The sequence below is a fragment of the Kogia breviceps genome, chromosome 15 (genome assembly GCF_026419965.1).
Source record: "Kogia breviceps isolate mKogBre1 chromosome 15, mKogBre1 haplotype 1, whole genome shotgun sequence".
Taxonomy (NCBI): domain Eukaryota; kingdom Metazoa; phylum Chordata; class Mammalia; order Artiodactyla; family Physeteridae; genus Kogia; species Kogia breviceps.
Window position 1 is genome coordinate 54252427 of NC_081324.1, and position 23422 is coordinate 54275848.

Genomic DNA, 23422 nt, shown 5'->3' on the forward strand with positions numbered 1-23422 from the left:
CCATGGCCGTTAGGCCTGTGCGTCCGGAGCGTGCGCTCCGCAACGGGAGAGGCCACAACAGTGAGAGGCCCGCATACCGCAAAAAAAAAAAAAAAAAAAAAAAAAAAAAAAAAAAAAAATCATAATAGTAAGTTAACATATGTTTGCTCCTTTTATTTTATTTTATTTTTTTAATAAATTTGTTTATTTTTGGCTGCGTTGGATCTTCGTTGCTGCACACAGGCTTTCTCTAGTTGCTGTGAGCAGGGCCTACTCTTCGTTGTGGTGCACGGGCTTCTTATTGTGGTGGCTCCTCTTGTTGTGGCGCACGGGCTCTAGGCATGCAGGCTTCAGTAGTTGTGGCTCACAGGCTCAGTAGTTGTGGCTCGTGGGCTCTAGAGCTCAGGCTCAGTAGTTGTGGCGCATGGGCTTAGTTGCTCCACCGCCAGTGAGATCTTCCTGGACCAGGGCTTGAACCCATGTTCCCTGCATTGGCAGGAGGATTCTTAACCACTGTGCCACCAGGGTAGATCCTGTTTGCTCCTTTGTAAATATATGAGTAGACTTTTGGAGCATGTTAACAAATGTGTCCATTTTTGTAAAATGATGTGTGTGCCTCTAGAAAATTGTGAGCTTTGCTGGTATTCTAAAATGTTTGTGTGTGAAAGTTCTCAAATACCATCCTCTTAGTTTTTTGTGAAGTATTAATTACTTCAGTTACAAATAATAATTAACACGCGTGTTCAACACTAAGAGCAATAGTGACAGAACATCACAACCTTATTCTTAGGCAAGCAGATGAGATTTTGTTTTCCAGGGAATCAGAGAATAGGTTTACCCTAAATAAAGCATTAGTTTGTTCTAGACTATGGAAGATCATAGTGAAGGACAACACTTGAATATTTGTTCCAGGTGTTCAAGGATATGAAGGAAGGGAATTGAATTTTCTTTGGTTTAGTAACAAAGATTCCATTTCTCACTAGAATAATTTTCTTTGCTTTAAATTGACTTTGAAATGTTTTGATTATTTTAAAAATGGTTTCTTTATTGTGAAAGAGCTAATATTCCTTACAACCATATAACAGTCTTCTATGTTTTATTTTTAAATGACACTTTGATTAAATAAATAACCAGTATTGATCCTATTTCAGTTAAGTAACCAAATCTCATCAAAACCAGATATTCAGTTGTCCTCAGATATAAAAGAGATAAAGGTAGAATATTTTCAAGCCAGCTATAAATTAAATCTATCTCCACATAAAAAATCACTAATATAAATATGTTGTGATTGTATGTTTTTTGGAAAGGCCATCGAGAGATTTGTCAATGAACTTACCGCCCATAGTTTTTACCCTAAGGGAAATTATTGATCAAACCCTTGTGAAGTAGTCTTGTCCTGTATCCCAATAAAGAATTTTAATTTCCTCCATTCTATATGATTGGTTACTTAATAAATTAACTGCCCCCATTCAGTCTCATTCTCAAACAAGTTTCTGCTTCCCTCTGGTGCTTGCTGAAGGTTCTGCCATAAGGGACAGGCTAGAATTTTTGTCTTTACAGAGACGTACAATCTCAGAGCCTTATGAAGAGGATTGTACCAACTACTCTGAACTATTCATATGTGCAAGAATGGTTCTTGAGTACTGGCCTCCAAGTTGACATCATTTAAACAACATTCTGATTGTTACCCATCCTGCAGATCATAACTCTGTGGTACCAAACTATTTATAAAAAGTAAAATATTTTCACCAAATAGACAAGTAATTCTCCTGGGAAAAAAGTGGAAATTAAGTAAGGCTATAAAGGTACTCTTGTCGTCTATTGCTTCTTAGCAGTTTATAGAAGGAGGATTTAAGTGAAAACAAATATTCCTCAAGCTCTCTTTCACATGTTTCACTGTATAACAAGGGCCAGTGGCTTTTGGGGGAAAGGGCTGGGCAATATGTAAGTTAAACTCTGAGGTCCAAATACCATCTCTCTTGCATATTCTTCTCAGTGTTTTTTACAATTCTTTAAAACTTTAAAACCTTTTTTGGCTCACAGTTCATACAGAAACCAGGCTGTGAGATTTAGTTTGCCAAAGCCTTCTCTGTAATGTGTGCAGTGTAATGCTTTGCCAGAGTTAGAGTCTTCTATGCAACAATGCTAGCTGGCCAATTAGGTTAATATTTTGATTCTTATTTCTGTCCTCTAATACTATCTTATAGGTCATGTGGACTATCCAGAAATGTTTTTTTAACTGATTAAATTTTTGAAAACAATTATTACATATTCAGTCGGGTGTTATTATAGACATTCCTACTTAGAAAAAATGATAATTTGATTAAGCACTTAATTGAGGGGAAATAATACAGTTGTCAGGCTTTGGAATGTATGGACAGAAATGTTAATTGATAGATTGATTCATTGCCAAAAGGATCAATTTGAAGACCATGGAATAGTCTTTCAGGAAGCCAATCTTTCTTACTTAATGCTCCCACAGTTAACTTTCTATATCCTAAATCTGGTCATGTTACTTGCATGTGTGAAAATCATCAATGGCTCTCACATTCCTATATGATCAGTTTAAAAATCTTTAGCATAGATTTCTAAGTTCTTTGTAATATGACCCAACTTTCATTTCCGGGCAATTTGTGACATATTTCTATATTTCAACCAAGGTAACCACTTTACACTTGTCTCAGTATGTTAGCCTCTCCCTGCATCGATGGCTTCTTTGCTCATGGTATTTCTTCACTTTGGAGACTCTTTCTTCTTCCCATAAATTTGTAGCTAACAAATATTCACAATTCAATTATTTCTTCATCTTTGAAGCTCTCGGTAAGTGAGTGAATTGAACATGTGATACTGAGATTATTTTGTGCAAGAGAAAACAATTTTCCAACAGATTATTGATATAGCAGTACTGTGTTGGAATGGCTGAGTTAGCCATCTGGGTTGTGTGCTCTAAGAGAACTATTAAGCAAAGTGCTGGCTGTCATCTGCTCTAGTGCTTATTAGTTTCCCCATAAGATTCAGTTCATTGGATTGTGCTTTTGTGTCAAATACCCTACAATAAAATTATATTTGTTTTGTAGAAGGCCAAACTTGAGAGCACTGTTGAATGTTATTCATGAACACCAACTGTTTTTATCAAATTAATTAGCTATCACTTAGCAATAAATAAAACACTGTTGCATTGTGAGTATTAGGGTTCATGAAATACCAAGAGTTTGAGGGTATTGCTTTATTGGAACAGATCCAGAAGGTATTCCATCATGGGACTCTAGGTTGGAGGGGATCATGGGGAGTACTAAAAGGAGGACAGGCAATAAGGAATTTTCAGGGTTTCTGAGACAACTAGTTTTGGCTTTTATGTCATAATCAAAATATACATTTTTCTTCTTTAAATGCAACTCAACAAGTAAATTAGTCTTCATTTCAATGAATATAATAATATTAGAGTAAACTTTCATTGTTACATCACAGTACTGAAAACTTCAAGTTGGCGGAGCCTGCTTTGAGGAGGGCTGGTGAAAAAGAATTACCTTGGAAGTGGATAAAGCAAGTGGATTCAGTTGCAAAGAGCCACCCTCATTTCTGTTCTTAAAATCTACAGTTTTTCCAATTAAAGTCCACAGAAAATATTTCTTTCCACCCTTATCTGTTCTTTGTAGTGGGATAAAAGACACCTCACAAGATAGTTGGGAGAATATAGAGATCTGAAGGCTGCTGGCTGTGCTGTTAATAGAGAAAAGAGAATAAGGACTGGTAGTTCAGGGTTACCATTTTCCACCATGCACAACTTCAAACACATCACAGTGAATAGTTGCTGTGAGTAATCACACTCTTAATGATGCGTTTTTGCTCTAGAATAAGAAGTCCTGCCAGAGGCTTTAACCTTAAGTTTCACCGGTGTGAATGTAAAACGGGACTTTGCCTAATGGAGACAGTTTGGTTGTTCTTCAAAAGTTAAATATAGAAATACCACAAGACCCAGCAATTCCACTCCTCAGATATACTCAAATTGATCGTAGTAATCATTTCATAATATACATATACATCAAATCATCATGTTGTACACCTGAAGTATAAACAAATTTTATTTAAAAAATAAAATGTAAAAAAATCAGAAACAATTCAGAAAACTCAATGTGTTTGAGGGATTTAACTAAATACCTGTCTGTGGATGTTCAGAGCAGCACAGCTCACAATATCCAAAAGGTGGAAACAACTTTAAACATTCGTCAAGTGATGAATGGATAAACAAAATGTAGCATACCTATAATGAAATATATTCAGCCATAACAAGAAATAAAGTACTGCTACATGCTATACCAGCTAGGATGAACCTTGAAAACATTATGCTAAATGAAAGAAGCCAGACTTAAAAGTCACATATTATATGATTCCATTTATGTAAGATATCCAGATTAGGTAAATCCAGAGACAGAAAACAGATTAGTGGTTGTCTGGTGTTATGGGGAGGAGAGACTAGGGAGTGACAGCTGAAAGGATGAAGGATTTTCTTTCGGGAGGATGAAAGTGTTTTGGACTTGATATAGGTGGTAGATATACAACATTGTAAGTGTAATTAATGCCACTAAATTGTGCATTTTAAAATGTTTAATTTTATGTTACATGGGCTTCATCTTAATTAAAAGAATAAACTTCTAGGAAAACTATATTGATTGACCAAGTTTACAAATTAATTTATAAAACTCATAAATATTTTTACCATCTGTAAGCTGAAACAAGAAGGGTAGCATTCATTTATTCACTTTCACTTATTCAATGAATATTTATTCAGCATCTTCTGTATGCCAGGCACTATGTTAAGCTTTAGAGATATACTACCAAAAAGAAGTTCTAACTCCTTTAGGATTACATTTTAGTTGGGAGAGACAGATAATAAGTTAATAATTACATAGTAATCCAAGTAGTGATAAGGTTTGTGTGGAAAAATAAAGCAAGGCAAAGGAATAAAGAAGTGTGGGGTGGTGGGGTGTTATTTTAGACAGCACAGTCGAGGGAGGCTTCTCTTTAGGTAACATTTGAGCAGAGACATGCAAGCCATTCATCCATCTGGGGGAAGAGCAATTCAGGCAGAGGTAACAGCAGGTACGAATGCCCCGAAGAGCCAAATGCTTGGCAGGTGTGAGGAACAGCAGTGAGGCCTGAGGCTACAGGAGCTATCCAGTGTGCAAGTGGGAAGAGTGAGGTCAGGGAGATCCAGGAGGTCTGCTCAGTTAGGAGCTGTATCCTGACTATTTTGACATTAACAACTTTGGATTTATTCTGAGTGTGATGGGTTAGGGCCCAAATGAAATGAATATCAATTGTATTTAATGCATCTTAAAATATGAATATATACTAAACTATTTTGACAACTTTTGTACAATATTTCAGAGTCTTCTTTTACTGTAATGTCAAAAAATTGATTTGAATTTTCTTTTCATTATGCCAAAATGCATGTCTGTGAAAAAACCCTTTCCTGTATCTCGTCCTCCACACAGATTTTGTTTGTTTTGATTTTGGTTTGCTATTAATTTTATGACTTGGAATTGATCCTAATCAATGTATGCTCGATTTATTTTCCCATTGTTGTAGAAAAGATTTTCAAAGTAAAAATGGCTTTAGGAGAATTCCATTTAAAAGGCACATTGGGTTTGAGAGGAAATAATCTTTCCCCTTGGATAGGGAAAAAAAAAAGTGAAGACATTGTAATAGATTAGTCAGTTCCTATAAATCCATTCAATTACCTAATTTCCTTTGGTAGATGTCTACTAAAGGATATGGAGCAGCATCAGGTCAGAGAGATCTGGAATAAAATATTCATCTATAAATAACCACTGTATTTGTTCTCTGAACCTGAGGGACTGCCCTGATCATCACCATCACCATCCATTTCAGACAGTAGATATAAGTCACCTACTCTTTGAGAAGAACACTGCAAAATGAAAGAAGCAAAGGAGCCAAATCTTTGAGTCAAATTTAAAAATAGTAGGAAGAGATGTACTTTTAGAAAAGCCTTTTCTCGTGAGGGAAAGAAACAAAATAACAAAAACCAGGCCATACTTTGAAGGTGGCGGAGGCTTGGTGACTACAGGTATCACATAGAACTGAGTGGAAAATTCAGGAAGAATATACCGCTGAACTTCACTGGGGTAAGCAAAGTGGTTGGGTCTCAGCTGCCGGGGGAGTGCAGGCACTGAGTCAGCTCCTGGGGTTCAAGCCATCCTGTCTCCAAGTCTGTGAACTCTATGCATTGTCAATAATCAAAATACTTCCTTGGCTATCTCTCATTTTCCCCCACTGACAGTCATCCTACACATCTCCCAACTCCTGGCCACAAAATCATCTAGGCAGACAAATATTGGACCAATCCCAGGACTGTGTTCAGGGAGCCTGCAGAGGATGGGGCCTTGGAAACCTTGAGACTTAGGGAGAGACTCTGTCCCACGGTAAGGTTGGACAAAATATAAAGTTGGGGATCTCCCTCTAGTCAAGAACAGTGTTGGAACACACCCCACTCCCAATGTTGGTATGGCCATTAGTACATTGAAATATGAAATTGAAGAAAGTTTGGAAACACTTCCATTAAAATATTGCTACTTTCTTGTAATAAGATTTCCTGTGCAATCTTCTAAATGTCAGTAGGCTATATATGAACATTGAGTAAAACAGGAAACTGAGATTGAAATTATTCATTTAGTTTCCTTTTTTTAAGAGATTGATTCTATGCTGTTATATCTAAACTATAATTATAAATAACAATTACCACTATTTGAAATTAATAATATGTTTACTTGTTGACATCTGCCTGCCTACACGGGAAAGCCAGCACTGCCAGGGAAAGACCTTTTGGGTCATGTTCATCACTCTGTGACTGAGAAGCGTATACTCTAGTAGTTCAGTTGTGAGGCCTGGAGTCAGACTACCTGAGTTTATACCCATAACATTACACACATAACATTACAGCTCTGTTACACACATAACATTTTATGTCTCAGATATTTCTGTTGTAAAATATGGATTGTAATTGTCCATACATCATGGGTTGTAATTGTGAGGTATTCAAGTGCCTGGCACGTGATAAGCACTAAATAAGTGTTAGATGGATTGCACCCCTAGCATCTAAAACAAGGCCAGCACTTCTATCAAGTAAATATTTAAAAATAATAAACAGATGAATGAATGGTCACCTTCAGAAAATACAGATGAAAGCTTGGTAGAATGAAAAGGATATAAAGGGGAACCGAGTAAATAATCAGTAGAAGTTTTTTGATCACTTAGTACATTCCAGGAAGAGAGGAAAACATAAGACAGAATGAAAGTACAAGTAAAAGAGGACAGAAATTGTGTGGAACAGACTGCAAAAGTTTTATTGCTTTAGACCTGGATTTTATTTCTAGCTCTCTAGGGTCTGCAGTAGTTTGTGGCCTTGAGCTTGCAAGTGTACTGGAATAAATTGGATAATTGATACATGGCCAGCACTTGGTTCAGTGCTCTGCAAATCATGACATTGATGACATTATGAATGCCATAAAAATAACAGTCCTAACTATATGTAGTTTCAAAGACCATGGAAAACATCAGTTTCCCAGGAATACCTCCAAATTTTGATAATTGATTTGATGTCTATATTTCTACATTGATTCATATTATTATTTTATTAATTATTCATATTATTAGATATCCCCTGTGTTTTAGGACTCAGTCATGTTAAAATAGAACTGCCTCTAGGAATTATATACTACACTTTTAACCTTATTAATCAGTTGCAGATCACTTTAGTATGGATATATTTATGAGATTCTTTTTTGATGACACAATTTGAAAAGCATTCCAATTGGAAAAATAAGATATTTTGATTCCTAGTTAGAATCTAGGGTTGATGAAAACTTGGAATATCAATAATAAATTGAACTTACTTTAAAAAATTGGGAAGGGCACCACTAGTTAACAACATTCAGGTTCCCTGTGTCTTGAAATGGGGCTAGAATGTATATGATCTCAGAGACTGGGCAATGTTTATTGAATCTGGGACATTTTAAAGTATTTTCATGTTGAGTAGCCAAGATGTATGCTTTCAGTGTCAGCTTTTCTTCTCTCCTTGCAACTTAATGATCCTGTGAATCACTAGACAGAATGTAAATAACAGAGCTGTTTGCTCAAGTGGCCTGCTAGCCAGGTTCCTTTATTCATCCCCCAGCAGAAAAGCAAGAAGACATATTTCTGCTACTCATTATGGAATACATGGATGAGGTGGAAAACGACCTGGCAGAATGTACAAGCAAGGCAAACTGGCAGTGAGTGCTTCTTGTCTTATCAAAGAAGTATATAATGGCTCTCGTTTTATTTTTCTGGATCACAAATCAATACAATTTCTCTAAAAGATGTTGTCTGCTGATTCCACCAAATGGATAATGGCCATGTACTGGTTGCAGATAAGAGTGCTTAAGGAGAAAATTATTTCAGCAACTGTTCCCAGGCAAAATAACTATTAATTTATATAGTGACTCAGATTTCAAGACTCAGTTTAATTTTCCTCATCTCTTCCAATTACCCCTTTAGCTCTGACTCACTGGTTTAGTCCTCTCTTTAGAATTACATTCTTGGAAATTCCCTGGCGATCCAGTGGTTCGGACTCCACAATCTCACTGCCAAGGGCCCAGGTTCTATCCCTGGTTGGGAAACTGAGATCCCCTCATGTGGCCAAAAAAAAGAATTACATTTTTACCTCTTTAGGATTCTGTTCTTTCATCACTTCTGTGCTCACCATTCTATAGGACCAAACTAATATCCACTAGTTCCCATTCATGGCTTTCCCTCTGTTACTTTGGATCCAGGAAGTCTTCCCAGGTTAAAGAGACAAGTCTTTTGTGGAAAGTCAGGAACATGTTTTCTATTCCTATAGCATCTCCTTTTGGATATTTAAGTTTAATTAACAATAAGGAAAAACAAAATAAAACAAAACCCCAGAAATAAAGCAAGCTAATTAACCTTTTTAAATGATCTCTTTTATTGTAGTGTGCTTTGATTAAAAAGATGAGTTAGTCTCTTGCCTCTGCCAATTTTTAAATATTTGACCCAGAAAATCATTTAACCCTTCAACTCCCTCATCCATATAAAGGTAAAATAATGTTCACGTCATAATAGTAAACAAAAAGGTTTAGAAAAGATGTAGACTACTTCATAAATTTAAAAATCCTAAATGATATAAAGTTTGCAAGCTCATAGTGAACACTTTTCAGTTAGGTAGCTAAAAGCAGACTGAATAAGAGATGCGTGCCATGGGTTATCCAGGGGTCTCTCAACTTTTGCCATTGCATATACCTATCAGAAAAAAGGTGAGCACAAAATTTCAAAATATGTATTTTGAAATATATGTTCAAATTTGTAATTTGTACTTGTACTTTAAATACAAATTTATATGTTAAGTATATATCCAATCTCCTGAGAAAAAAATATATGTTTTGAAATATAAATAATGTAGAAAAAATTAAAAGGTGACATAAACACTATTTGGCAAATCACTTTTAAATTTTAAGTTCTCTTTATTTCAATACTTGGTTTTATTGGCTGCTCTATTTGAAAGATATAACACAAGTAAGTGCATAGGCCCAAAGGAAGAAGTACTCATTTCCTGCCCTAGCTTGCTTATAATTGATTTCACATTTGATGCGATAGTTATACTCAATAGTAAAATACAATACTGTAAAACTTCTAGAGGCAAACAGGAGAAAATCTGTGTAACCTTGGTTTTTTATCATGAATTTTTAGGTACAACACCAAAAGTATGACCCATGGAAAGAAACTGATGTTAGATTCTTTTAAAATTAAAATTTTCTGTTCTGTGAAACACACTGTTAAGAGAATAAAATGACAGCCACAGACTGAGAAAAAGTATTTTTTAAAACATATCTGATAAAATATCCAAAATATATAAAGAGGACTTAAACTCAACAGTAAGAAAATAACCCAATTAATAAATGGACAAAAATTCTGAATAGACTCCTCACCAAAGACGATATACAGATGGTAAATAAATATTAAAAGATTCTGAACATCATTAGTTACTAGGGAACTGCAAATTAAAAGGACAATGAGATACCACCACACATCTATTATTTATAATGGCTGAAATCCAAAAAAACACATTGGTAATGACATACTGGTGAGGCTGCAAGGCCTCACCAGAAGCCCACCAGAAGCTCATTCCTTGCTACTGGGAATACCAAATGGTACTACCATTTAAAAGACAGTTTGACAGTTTCTCATAAAGCTAAACATAGTCTTACCATACAATCCAACAAGTGGACTACTTGGTGCTTACCCAACTGATTTAATATCCATACAAAAACCTGCACATGGTTATTTTTATAAGTTAATTTATAATCATCCCAAACTGGAAGCAACTAAGTTTTCTTTCAATATGTGACTAGATAAACAAAAGGATGGTACATCCAGAAAATAGGATACTATTCAGTTACAAAAAGAAAGAAGCTATCAAGCTATGAAAAGCATAATGTATATTGCTAAGTGAAAAAAGCCTGTCTGAAAAGACTGCATGTCATATGATACAATTATATGACATTTTAGAAATAGCAATTATGGAGATGATTAAAAGGTCAGGGGTTTGGAGGGATGGAGAGAGGGTTGAATAGAATAAAGCACAAAAGAATTTTAGGGCAGTGAAATTGTTTTCTGTGATACTTTAATGATGGATACATAGCATAATTAATTTGTCAAAACCCAGAATGTTATAGCACACTCAGTTTATTTTTAATGTATATGAATTCAAAAAAATATTTAGGAGGCTGAGGGATCCCAGGAAAGAATGCAGAGTAAGACACATGAGAATCCAACTGTTTTTACAAATTTAAGAAGAAACCTCACTGAAAAAGATGGCAGGAAAAGATGCTGACCTAAGTAACTCTGGGAATGAGAGGAATCTGTAAAACCAATGGCAAAGGAATTGCACAAAAAACTGTACTGTAGTTGACCAAGTGGTTTTCTACAGGGGTGTGGATTAACAATTCTGATACTGCTATGCACATGTAGTGGAACTGAGTGCTTAAGTAAATGGATCGGGGATGGTGGGAGCCTGGTTTCTCACTGTTGGAGTGAGACTTTACAGATAAGCAGGGGAAGGAAGTTACAATGATTTATGTGGTAATTTATTAGAGTAAAAAAAATCAATATAAGCTCAAGTTTAGCTAACTATACATACAACTGGTTTAATCTGGAAATATTTTTAGATATGTGAACATATATGAATTGGTATACGTATATATCTAATTGCTGTGCCAGCTGACAAAGACTAAAAGCAACAACACCTCAGTAGCAATGAGCAAATCCAGTGCACAGGTCTTGTTTTTCAATACTGTTATTTAATAAGAGGAACTAGGGCTCCTTGGAGAAATGGCTGATTCTAAGACTAGAGCAGGTAATATACAGTGAGAGCCAGGAACATATTTTAGTGCCAGAAAGCAAGGAAGTGCTATAAAAAAAATTGATGAAGTGATGAAGGTATATCAAAGAGCACAGGAACCAACTTAAAGAACATAGAATGTCCAAAACTGGAATAATTTGAGCAAAAAAAAAAAAAAAAAAAAAGGCAGCCCTGGATTATAACCCAGGCATAAATAAATATCCATACTGATATGAATAAATGATTAAACAAATTAGTAAATTTGTTTAAGAACAGAGAGGAGACAAATCTCCTGTGCCAAATAATTCTAAATAATTTGTAGAGATACTCTGTTCTCAAAGAGGGAAGCATAACCCCCCACTGCTTAAGGACTGGCATTGCGACTCCCTTCCGAAGAAACAGTATGGAGAGGGAAAAAATAATAATTCTGCAGTAGAGAAGGCTGACAAATGCTAGTGCAGCCATGTGACCAAGGTCAACATCAACAGTCATAAATCGTGTTGATAGTATTTACACTTGACATAACGTGATTATAGTGGCAATTTACCTCTGTCATCTTCCTCCTAGGAACTCATTTCCCTATATTAATTATGAGAAAACTTCAGACATATTGCATTACAAGGGTCTTCTACATAATACCCGAGTAGTACTTAAAACTGTTAAGGCCATCAAAAACAAGGAAAGTCTAAGAAACTTTCACAGCTAAGAGGTGCCCAAGGAAACATGGTTACTAGATGTAATGTGGTATCGTGGATGAAATTCTGGAACAGATAAAGGACAGTAGGTTTAAAACTAAAAGAAAACTCAATAAATTGTGACTTAAATTTATAATAATGTTTCAACATTGGTTCATTTATTAAAAAACGTACCATTCTACTGTAATTTGTTTATAATAAGGGAAACTAAGTATATGTATATTTCATATAAGATATATGAAAACTCTCTGTGCTATATTCTCGATTTTTCTGTACATTGAAAACTTTAAAAAAATAGTCTAAGAAACACAGATGCAACAAATATTAAAATAGATGGGACAACAGGCATAAACTAATAATGTTTTAGACAAACGGGGACATATGATCAACCTACTAAAAAGATCATTATTTAGAATCTCAAAGCACACTACACCATTATTATGAGGTTTACTGTGTAAGATTGTTTATGAAAAATTAATTATATCAAAGAATCATCCTGATATTCTCAAATAGTAAGACTTATAGTGAAGGTCCTTTAGTATTATACTTTATCTAGATTTCCTTGCTCATGTTTATATACATTTTTAAACAAACTTGTCGATTTCCATAAAAAAAGTTTGTGGCATGTAGGGTTGGTATGTTGAATCCATAAATTAATATGGGAAGTATTTATATCTTAACAGTATCTATCCATGAACATTTATCTAGGTCCACATTTCTCTCTGCTATGTTTTGTAGAGCCTTATCAGCTATATGACCTGTAAATATTTTCTACCAGTATGTGTTCTGTCTTTTATAGTTTGTACTAGTATCTTTTGGAAGCCAAAAGTATTTAATTTTGATAAAGTGCAATTGTCATTTTTTCCTATTATCACTTGTGCTGTTGGTGTCATATTTATATGTTTGCCTAACTCAAAGTCATGAAGATTCATTCCTCTGTTTTCTTCTAAGAGTTTTATCATTTTTATTCTTACATTTAGGTTTATGGTATATTTTGAATAACTGTGTATGGTGTGAGGTAACATCAAACTTCATAATTTTGTAAGTGGATCTTCATTGTTGATTGATTTTTGAATACTAAACTAACCACATATTACTGACATGAATCACACTTGATAATGTCTTCCATATATATATATATACACATAGATATAATGGAAGATATATATTATGTATTTTATATCTATATAAAATGTATAGTATAATCAATATACTTAATTTATATATTAAGTATATTTCTCCAATATTTAAGAATTTTTTCTATGTTCATGAGAGAATTAATGAATAATATTCTTTTCTTGTAATATCTTTATCAGGTTTTGTTACAAGAATTTGTTGGTCCAAATCAGAGTTCAAAGTGTTCTTTATTCCTCAATTTTTAAAGAGAGTTTGTGGGACTGACATTATTTTTCTTTTCTTTCATGTTTGAAAGAATTTACCAGTGAAACTATCTTGGACTGAAGTTTTCTTTGTGGGAAGATTTTAAATTGTGAATTTAATTCACCTAATTGATAAAAGGATATTCTTGGTTTTTCTTTCTTCTTGGGTTCACCTTGGTAAATTTTCCAAGGTCTATGTTCATTTCTTCTAATTTGCTAGGATTATCAGCATAATGTTCATAATATTCCTCTTTTAAAGTAGATGGCTATAAGATCTGTAGTGATATTTTATCTTTGGATTCTGGTATTGATCATTTGTTTTTCTTCCTTTTTCTTTGATCAGTCTTGGTAAAAATTTATCAATTTTATTAATCTTTTCAAAAAGCCAGCTTTTGGCTTTGTTAAACTTCTTTACGGTATATGCTCTTCTCTACTGTTTACTTATTTCAGTGATGTCCACTCCAAATTGTACTTACTTTGTGTTTAATTTATTTATTTGCTTATAGCTTCTTGTGGTGAATGGTTAAATGATTTATTTACAATTTTTCTTCTTTTCAAAATAAGCATGTACAGTCTTAATTTTCCTCCAAGCACTGCATTAGCTCAATCCATACATGTTTTTCTTGTTTTTTTCTTATCAGTCCTTAAAAATATTGTTTATTTTCTTTGTTATTCTTTTTTTTGGGGGGGGTGAGCTATTCTAAATATATTATTATTACTTTCAATTTATAATTATTTTATAATTAAATTTTAATTTATAATTATTTTTCAAAGTAATTCTCTTAGGTCAAAAAATATATTCTATAATATTTTAATCTTTAAAAATTATGGTGTGTGTATATATATATATATCTTATGAATGTCACAATATGGTCCTATAATTTTTATTTAAACAGCAGTATTTATGTTAAATAAATCAGAAAAAATACATTTTTAAAATATATACCACACATTTGATCTATAAGCTTATCTTATAGATCTGAGTTACTATCTAATGTCATTTACATTCAGCCAGATAAACTTATGTTAGCATTAATAGTAATGATGTTCTGCTGGCAATTAATTCTTAAGATTTTGATGTATCAGAAAACATTTTCACTTACCTTCCTTCTTTGAAAGATAGTTGCGCTGGGTATAGAATTCTAAATTGACAGTTATTTTCTTTAAGCACTTAAAAAAATCATTGTACTGTCATCTGAAATTCATTATTTTTTATGAGAAGGAAACAATCATTTTTATTTCTCTCCACCCCCCCTTTTTTTAACATAATCTATCAGGAAATCTGCTCCTAGTCCTAAATGAATCAGTTGATTGAGTTCCCTTTTTGCCATAATAAAATAAACTAGAAAACTGGACAAAATAGAGGAAACAGCAACCTGAAACTCTGGTGCTTAAATGTTGGACCATAAGATAACCATGAGAAAGGAAAGCATGTGTCAGATAATTAGAGAAGAAAACCAGAAGGAGGTGGAGTCTCTAATAATTTCATGAAATTGACAAGGCATCCATGAATATCTTACCTTTTGACTCCTTTTATGTGAGCAAATAAATCTTTCAGTCCCTGTTGCTTTGGGTTTTCTGTTATAGTCAGAAAATCTAGGGAAAAAATTCACACAGTTATTGACACAGTTATTTAAGTGTATTTCTTCTCCCCACTATTCTGAAAACTCCTTGAAAACAAGGGAAATAACATACATATCAAAAATCTCTACAGAAAGTATCTTAGTGGTTGCCTAGGGTTGTGAGGTTGTAAGTGAAAGGCAATAGGTAGTGACTGATAATGTATATGGGGTTTCTTTTTGGTGTTGTGAAAAGGTTCTCATATTAGAATGTGTTGATGGTCACACAATCCTGTAAATATACTAAAAATATTAAATGGATAAATTGTATGGTATTTGAATTATATATGAATAAATATATGTATGAATGGATATGCATACAAGAGATCATGGTGTTATTATGAGTTTAGATTTGATGGCTAAGAAATGGATAATAAAACTTTGGACCCATAAAGGAAAAGAAAATTTAGAATATTGCCAATACTATAATCTGGTGATGAAATACACTAATAATAAATATGCTCACACGTAGAATTTGATATAAACAGAAAACCTTCCTGTTAAACCTGAATGAAGGACCTGGATTCTCTTACTTAGGAAGGAAAAGAAGGAGATGGGACTTTTATGCTTAAAACACATTTTTGATTGCAGGATGCCATGGATGGGTCTATCAACAGAGTTGTCTATTTTTAAAAATAGAAAAAAAAATCTTCTCCCAAAGTGCAAGGAAGAGTAGACAATGATTGACAGTGTAAATAGAACACATGATTCTCCTTTGCATTTGGAGTTAGAGAATTAAGTTGGGAAAGAGGATGGGGTCGTATCTTAAATTTTAAAGAGCATCTTCAATAAATAAAAGTCTGTATAAAAAGAGCAAATGAGGGGCTTCCCTGGTGGTGCAGTAGTTGAGAGTCCGCCTGCTGATGCAGGGGATACGGGTTCATGCCCCAGTCCAGGAGGATCCCACACGCTGCAGAGCGGCTGGGCCTGTGAGCCATGGCCGCTGGGCCTGCGCGTCCGGAGCCTGTGCTCCACAACGGGAGAGGCCACGACAGTGAGAGGCCCACGTACCACAAAAAAAAAAAAAAAAAAAAAAAAAAAAAAAGAGCAAATGAGGAATTTCAGTTAAAAATAAGGAAATTTAGTTTTTCTGATCCATCTTTAAGCTCCTTCAACACTGTCAGTGATGAAAAATATTTATTAGTTAAATGAACAAATTGGAGCTATGTCTGGAGTCTCTCAAATAATGCAACTGAAACAGTGAAAATATGTATTGTTTTTTTTTTTGTGGTACGCGTGCCTCTCACTGCTGTGGGCTCTCCCGTTGCGGAGCACAGGCTCCGGACGCACAGGCCCAGCGGCCATGGCTCACGGGCCCAGCCGCTGCGCGGCACGTGGGATCCTCCCAGACCGGGGCACGAACCCGTGTCCCCTGCATCGGCAGGCGGATTCTCAACCACTGCGCCACCAGGGAAGCCCGAAAATATGTTTTTAAACATTTTATATCAGCCCTTACATGCTATGAGGGATGGTTTGGAAATTGTTTAAAAATAATATGACTGCCATTCTAGGTAAAATAATTTCTGTCCTCATACCTTTTATTGATATTGTTCAAAGTGTTTTCATCTGTTTTCCTTCCCTTCTTTGTCTCTCATTCTATTTCTTTTATTTTTCTTTTCCTTTATCTGCAGATTCTTGTAATTACTCTTGACATAGAGCATAAGACAGCTTTCTAGGACTGCTTAGATTTGACTTTGAGAAAAAAATGTATGAGCATTCTGGGTTTTGGAACATTACTTCACTAACTAGAGTCAGGAAGGATGGTTTGGAAAAGAAGAAGAGATGTAGATTAGGTAAGAGAGGATTAAAATAACAGATACAAAGTGACAAGCCTTACTGAAGTGCTAACAATGCTAATGGAAAGGAAGAAGTGAAACATTACAAAGGGTAATAATAAATATCTGGATGATATTGGTGATATGATCATGGTGATATTATGAGTTTAGACTTGATGGCTAAGTAATGGATAATATAACTTTGGACGTATAAGGGAAGAGAAAATTTAGAACGTTGCCAATACTGTAATCTGGTGACTAAATACACTAATAATAAATATGCTCACACAGAATTTGATATAAACGACTTCTGTGCTTAAAACAGACATTTTTGATTGCAGGATGCCATGGATGGGTCCGTTAACAGAGTTGTCTAGAACATAGTGTGAATGAGGAGAAGGTGGTAGGTCAGTTCAGCATAACAGGCTGCACTCTTCATGTTACCAATGAACACATCCATTAGTCACCAGATGAAACCAGGGATAGATGTGTCTGTCTGAATGTAAAAGTGTCAGTATTATTAGGGAAACATTAAGTATATGTTCTATTTACTACAACTCAGTTCTCAGAATGTCAGGAAGAGAATAACCTCTTATAGTCAAAAATGATGAATTATAATATATGAAGAAAGAAACAACTAGTTTCTAAGTAGTAAAATAAAATTCTGTATTTTCCCCACGAGTTGGCAGAGGTTATTATATTGATCAATTTAGAGAAATGCATGATTGTAGAAAGGCATATACTGAGATAGTAAATAGTCAAACAACCCAACTCAAGACTTTTTATCCCCTAGAACAATTTTCTGACCTGATTCCCTATTTCATGAATATGTTAGTTTCTAATACAGATATTGACTCAAGTGTGCACAGATTACCACAGAAAAATGGTCTTTGTTACTACATCTTTCACTGCACATTAGGTGTCAGTATGCATTGCATACAACAAGTAGTGAAGGCAAGGAGTGGAGTCTACAAAAATAAAAACAAAAACTGTGAAGTAACAACTTAAGGCTTTTAGAATTAGCAAGCATATTTTCAGTAGTTTTATAGGATTTGTAATGAGTGTGTGTTTTAAAAATAACAATAGAAAAAATGAGTTCTGACTTCTTTTTTGAATGTGTGTTTTAATGCCTGAATTTCTCAAAGCATATGGTGATTCTCAAAATTATCCTTTTTCCACCTACTGCTAGAAATTTCTTGCCTACTGATTTCAGCACTTCTTCAATGTGTTAAAACCAATTAGTAATACATCAAAGGGTTCTTTTTAATAACAGAATGTTTAAACTACTACAGAATGTTTGCACATCATGCTCTGTGAAAATCCATGATCTTGTGATCTTTGTTCTGTGCCTATGAGGTTAAATTCATAAATATGTTTTCATCACCAAATTGGAGTCTCATCAGGAAGCAACCTAAACAAAAATAAATGATCTAACCATGATTATAATGGTAAGTTCTGTGAAACTAACATTATTAAGCAGTCATTTATCTATTTTTACTAGATATATAGATTTTTCTCCCCTAGTTTTTCCTACAGTGTAATTTAAATCAGTTATTTTTTAATATAAAAATCCAGCAAAAATTAATGAACTAACAGACTGCAACAATAACTACACAGCAAGCTACATATTGCCAAATGTTTGCTTTTGATCTTATTTCTAGTTCAGATACAATTGAAGATCATGCAAGTGCACATTCATTAATTTATACAGATTGCACACAAAAATCATATTCATTTCACCAGTATAGTTTATATTTATTTACAGGACTACGGGTTACTTTGGCATCAAATAATTCAGAACTAGAAAAAAACTCAGAGTTATGGCAGAGGCTTTAAGTTCATTATTTAATATTATGAAGGAAACTTTGAAAAAGAAGGAAGAAAACTTACTGAAAACTGATGCAGGCTTCACCCCATCTGGAAGGATACTTTTCAGTGTTACTTTGGATGCCTCCATCTCTTGACGTTTTTCATTTCTCTGTCACCACTTGTCAAACAACATCATTAAATACTCTTTTATAGTCACTCTCTGGAGGATCTCTATCATAACAGAAAATCCAGTCAATTCTGTATGTTGCTCCTGGATATGCCAGTGGATAATGGAATAAAACACATGAGTTGAAGTTGAATCCCAGCTTGACTACTTAATAACTGTGTCAAAATTATCCAATCTCTTTAAGTCTCAGACCCCTCATTTTAAAAGTGAGATCATAATATATATTTCATAGTATTTTGTGAGGAATGACTGTTAAATATTGCATTAAAAGCAATTAATATCATGTTTTACGCATAGAACATTTTTAGTAATTGATTCAACAATAATGCTGCTGATAGTGGAGATCCCTGCACATGTATTTCAGCAAGTAGTCAAGAGAAAAATGGTATTTGGCTGCTAAATAAAGAATATGAAGTATAAGTGTAAAGCTTGGGTTGAGAATTGGTAGGTCAAAATTATTTACATCTTCTTCAAGGTAGAGAGAAGGAAGGAAGGAAAGAAGATAAGTGGATAAATAAGACTTGATGCATGAAATCAAGCAGTTTGCAATGTAGGGCTACCCTGTCCAATATGGTAGCTACTAGCCACATGTGGCTACTGAGCACCTGAAATGTGGCTGATCCAAAATGAGATGTGCTGTAAGTGTAAAATGTACTCTGGATTTTAAAGCCACTTGTTACACAAAAGGGTGTAAAATATCTCAGTAATAATTTATATTGAAATGATAAAATATAATGTTTTGATATGTTGAGTTAAATGAAATGTGTTATTAAAATTATTTTTCCTTTTTCAGTGTAAATACTGCATAATTTAAAATTATATGTGTGGTTCACATTTTATTTTTATTGGACAGAGCTAGTTTAGAGAAAGAGACAGGCCTGGGAATAGCTCTATCTGAATTACCTAAGTGTTAGGGAAAATACTGATAAGTGCATCCTTATTCTCAAGTGGCATTTAGTGAAGGTTCTCAAAGGGGATGGTATTTGGATTGTACATAAGAAAATGAATATGTATTGAAAACAGTAAGGAAGACCTTGTTACCTTCTGTTTATCAGACAAAAAAAAGAAATTAGAGGAAGACTCCATTTGGACCTGGAGTTAGCCTCAGGGTATTCGTAAGAAAGTAGAACTGAGTTCTCAATTTCACAGCCAGAGAAGGATTTCAACTGAAATAGACTAACCTGGGAGATACCTGGTTTCATAGATACTATGAACAGGACAAATCTGATCTGGACAATGAAAATTTGCTGGCAGTCCTTTAATTTTAAACGTAACGTAGTTTTAAAAATTGTGCAGATGTCGTTGCGTGAAATAGAAGAGGGAAGTATTTTGCAAAACATGTTTTTTTTTCCCAGAGAGCTAACTAATACCATAAAATAATTATTCTCACTTTCAGACACAAAATTCAAAATGCTCCTTTTCAAGATTTCATAAAACATCTTTAACTTTGTTCTTTAGTTTACAATTGCAGATAACAATAAAAAAGTATAAGTCCTGGAAACATCAATTTAGTTTCATTTAACATATACTTTTATCCATATTTTCTCAATTAAGTTTTCATGATTTTTATGTTTCCTATCACTAGTAACATCTTTCTTAAGTGGAAACTCCACCCATTATAAAATTAATGAAGGTTCAATAAGGTATCGATGTAATTTCAAAACTAACATTGCATTACAATTGTGCTGATGCTTCTAAAACTGCATTATCGGTTTGTAGGCAATTATTAGAAATATCAGTTCTTAGATAAAGGCAAGTTTGAATTTAGAAGATGAAAGATGATCTAGGGATGTTAGTGTATAAAAAATGAAGGGGTAATTTGTTTAAAATCAAAGGGGTGAGTGACGAGACCGTCTTGTACAAACTAGAACAATAACACTTTTAACAACTTTTAAAATTTATTATCCATTTTAGAAAGTGATATTGATGCAACATCTGCTTAATTAAATTACTATGCTTGTCTTGACAGACTTATTTGGCTAGAATAATAACTAACCATGCAAATTTATAGGCAGATCACCATAAATCTTATGCTAAGTTTATAAGATTATACATATATATTTTTTTCATATTTTGATGTTATTAAGCATAATAAAACATGTAACTTTTTCTTCTTTCCCTCTTTCCTTCCTTTGTTACTTGCATTTTATGTTTTGTGTTATACTTCCATTGCTTAGAGAGACATGATATTTTTTATAATGTGAATGGGTCAGAGATTGCAATAATACATGTATCATAGGATCATAAGATAATAAGAACCATTTGGACATTGTGTTGTTATGTAAACCTTAGGTCAAACTGCAATTTAAAAAAATTTTTACAAAATAAATCTACTTGAGATAGGAGCATGACATTGAATGAATGAATGTATGAGTTCTATTTTTACAATGAAATTGAGAAAAAGGATATATTTTCATAGGGGCATGCCTGACTATAAAATTATGTCAGTATTTAAGCAACCAAGAGAAAAACTCTTAACTTTGTGTTTAAACATGTTTATAAAAAATATTTAGTATTCTTTAAATTACAAAAAAAGTCAATAAAGTAATAATTTAAAATATGAATTAGATTTGCAAGAACTATGTGTAATTAGCATGTGTCATGGCTTTTGTTTCAAGCGTAAGACTGTTGACATCAAGGTGGGAAACTAAATTAACCATGGTGCATAGAATATTGCAGCGAATACTACCATCAATATAGAAAAATATATCACCCACCCCCCAAAATTTCCTGACATGCTACCACTTTGTAGTTAAAATCTCCCACTACATTTAAGCCCTGGCAGTCACTGATCTGTTTACTTTTCCTATGTAAATATATAAATGGAATCATAAAGTGTGTAACCTTTAAGTCTGCATTCTTTCACTTGGCATATTTCATTTGAGGTTCAACCATGATGCTGCACGTACCATAATTTGTTCCTTTTTATTTTATTCCATCTTATGAATGCACCAAAGCTTGTTTGTTCATTTTCTAGTTTAGGGATGTTTGCTACAATACCCTATGCATTTAAAGAAACTCATAAATGTCTATGTCAAGCTCACTGTATCTGCAGGAAAAGTGGCGCCGGTAGCCTAAAGGCAATCTACCTGACAAAAGTTCCATATGCAGGTTTTTGGAAGCAAAAGTATCCCCAAGCCAGGAAGGAATACACAGAAAAGATAGAGAAATTGGAGGGTGTATTTGTTTCCTAGGTCTGCGGTAACAAATTCCCACAATGGGACGACTTAAACAGGAAAAATGTATCCTCTCACTGTCCTGTTGGCTGAAGTCTAACAGGGTTGATGTCTTGTGGAAGCTCTGAGGGAGAATTTGTACCTTGCTTCTGTCCTGGATTCTGGTTGTTGCCAGTAATCATTCTCATTCCTTGGTTTGTAGATGTATCCCTCCAGTCTCTGCTTCCGTCTTTGTGTGGCATTCTCCATGTGTGTCTTAACATTTTCTTTCTGTGTGCCCAATTTCTGTCTTCTTTTAAGGACACAAGTTATTGAATTAGGGTCCACCCTAATCCAGTATGACTTCATCTTAACTTTGTTACATCTGCAAAGACCCTATTTCCAAATAAAGCCATATACATGGGTACCTGGGTTTAGGATTGGAATATATCTTTTAGGGTGATACATTTCTACCCACAATAGTTCTGGAAGAACCTGGTGGAACAGCAAAAATGTTCACTGTAGCCTAGGAAACAATAAACACCTTTTCTTTCCAGTCTGTCTACTGATTTATTTGGACCAAAGGGACATCTTAACACCTCTGCAGACTTCAGTGTTCTTGTCTGTAAAGGAAAGGATTTGGATCACCTGCTTTCTAGGGACATGTTAGATATATAATTCTGTGATTCTCTAATTCAAGGTCATTGGTGCTACTCTATCAAAGTAACAAAAAGTAAGTAAACAGTGAGTCCCTGGCTAAATATTGATCTACTTTGATTATGTTAATAAATTCTAGAGAAACTTCTAAATTCTGCTAGAATTGGAGTTATAAAATCACTAGCTGCCATGGACTTCAATAACATTTTAGTTATCTCTTAAATTATACTTAGGGGGCTTCCCTGGTGGCGCAGTGGTTGAGAATCCGCCTGCCGATGCGGGGGGCGGGGGACGGGGGACGGGGGACGCGGGTTCGTGCCCCGGTCCGGGAAGATCCCACATGCCGCGGAGTGGCTGGGCCCGTGAGCCATGGCCGCTGAGCCTGCGCGTCCAGAGCCTGTGCTCCGCAACGGGAGAGGCCACAACAGTGAGAGGCCCGCGTACCGCAAAAAAAAAAAAAAAAAAAAATTAGGAAAATGTGTTGTCATATAATATCAAAGCAAGATATTTTCTTTCTTTAAATATTGACAAGAATAGCCGCAGATACATTACCTCTTCAGGAGTGCTTTTAAATAGATGTTTATTTTAATCACCCTTCTGGGATGATCCAGAAATTTATATAAAGAACAATTATTTTGCTCTATTTTGACAAGGATCTAAATCCCTTTTCATGGGATTATTGCCTGTAGAGTACAGTCAACATTTTAAATTGTTGATCTTCCTATTCTCTTTGGAATATCAGAGAATCCAT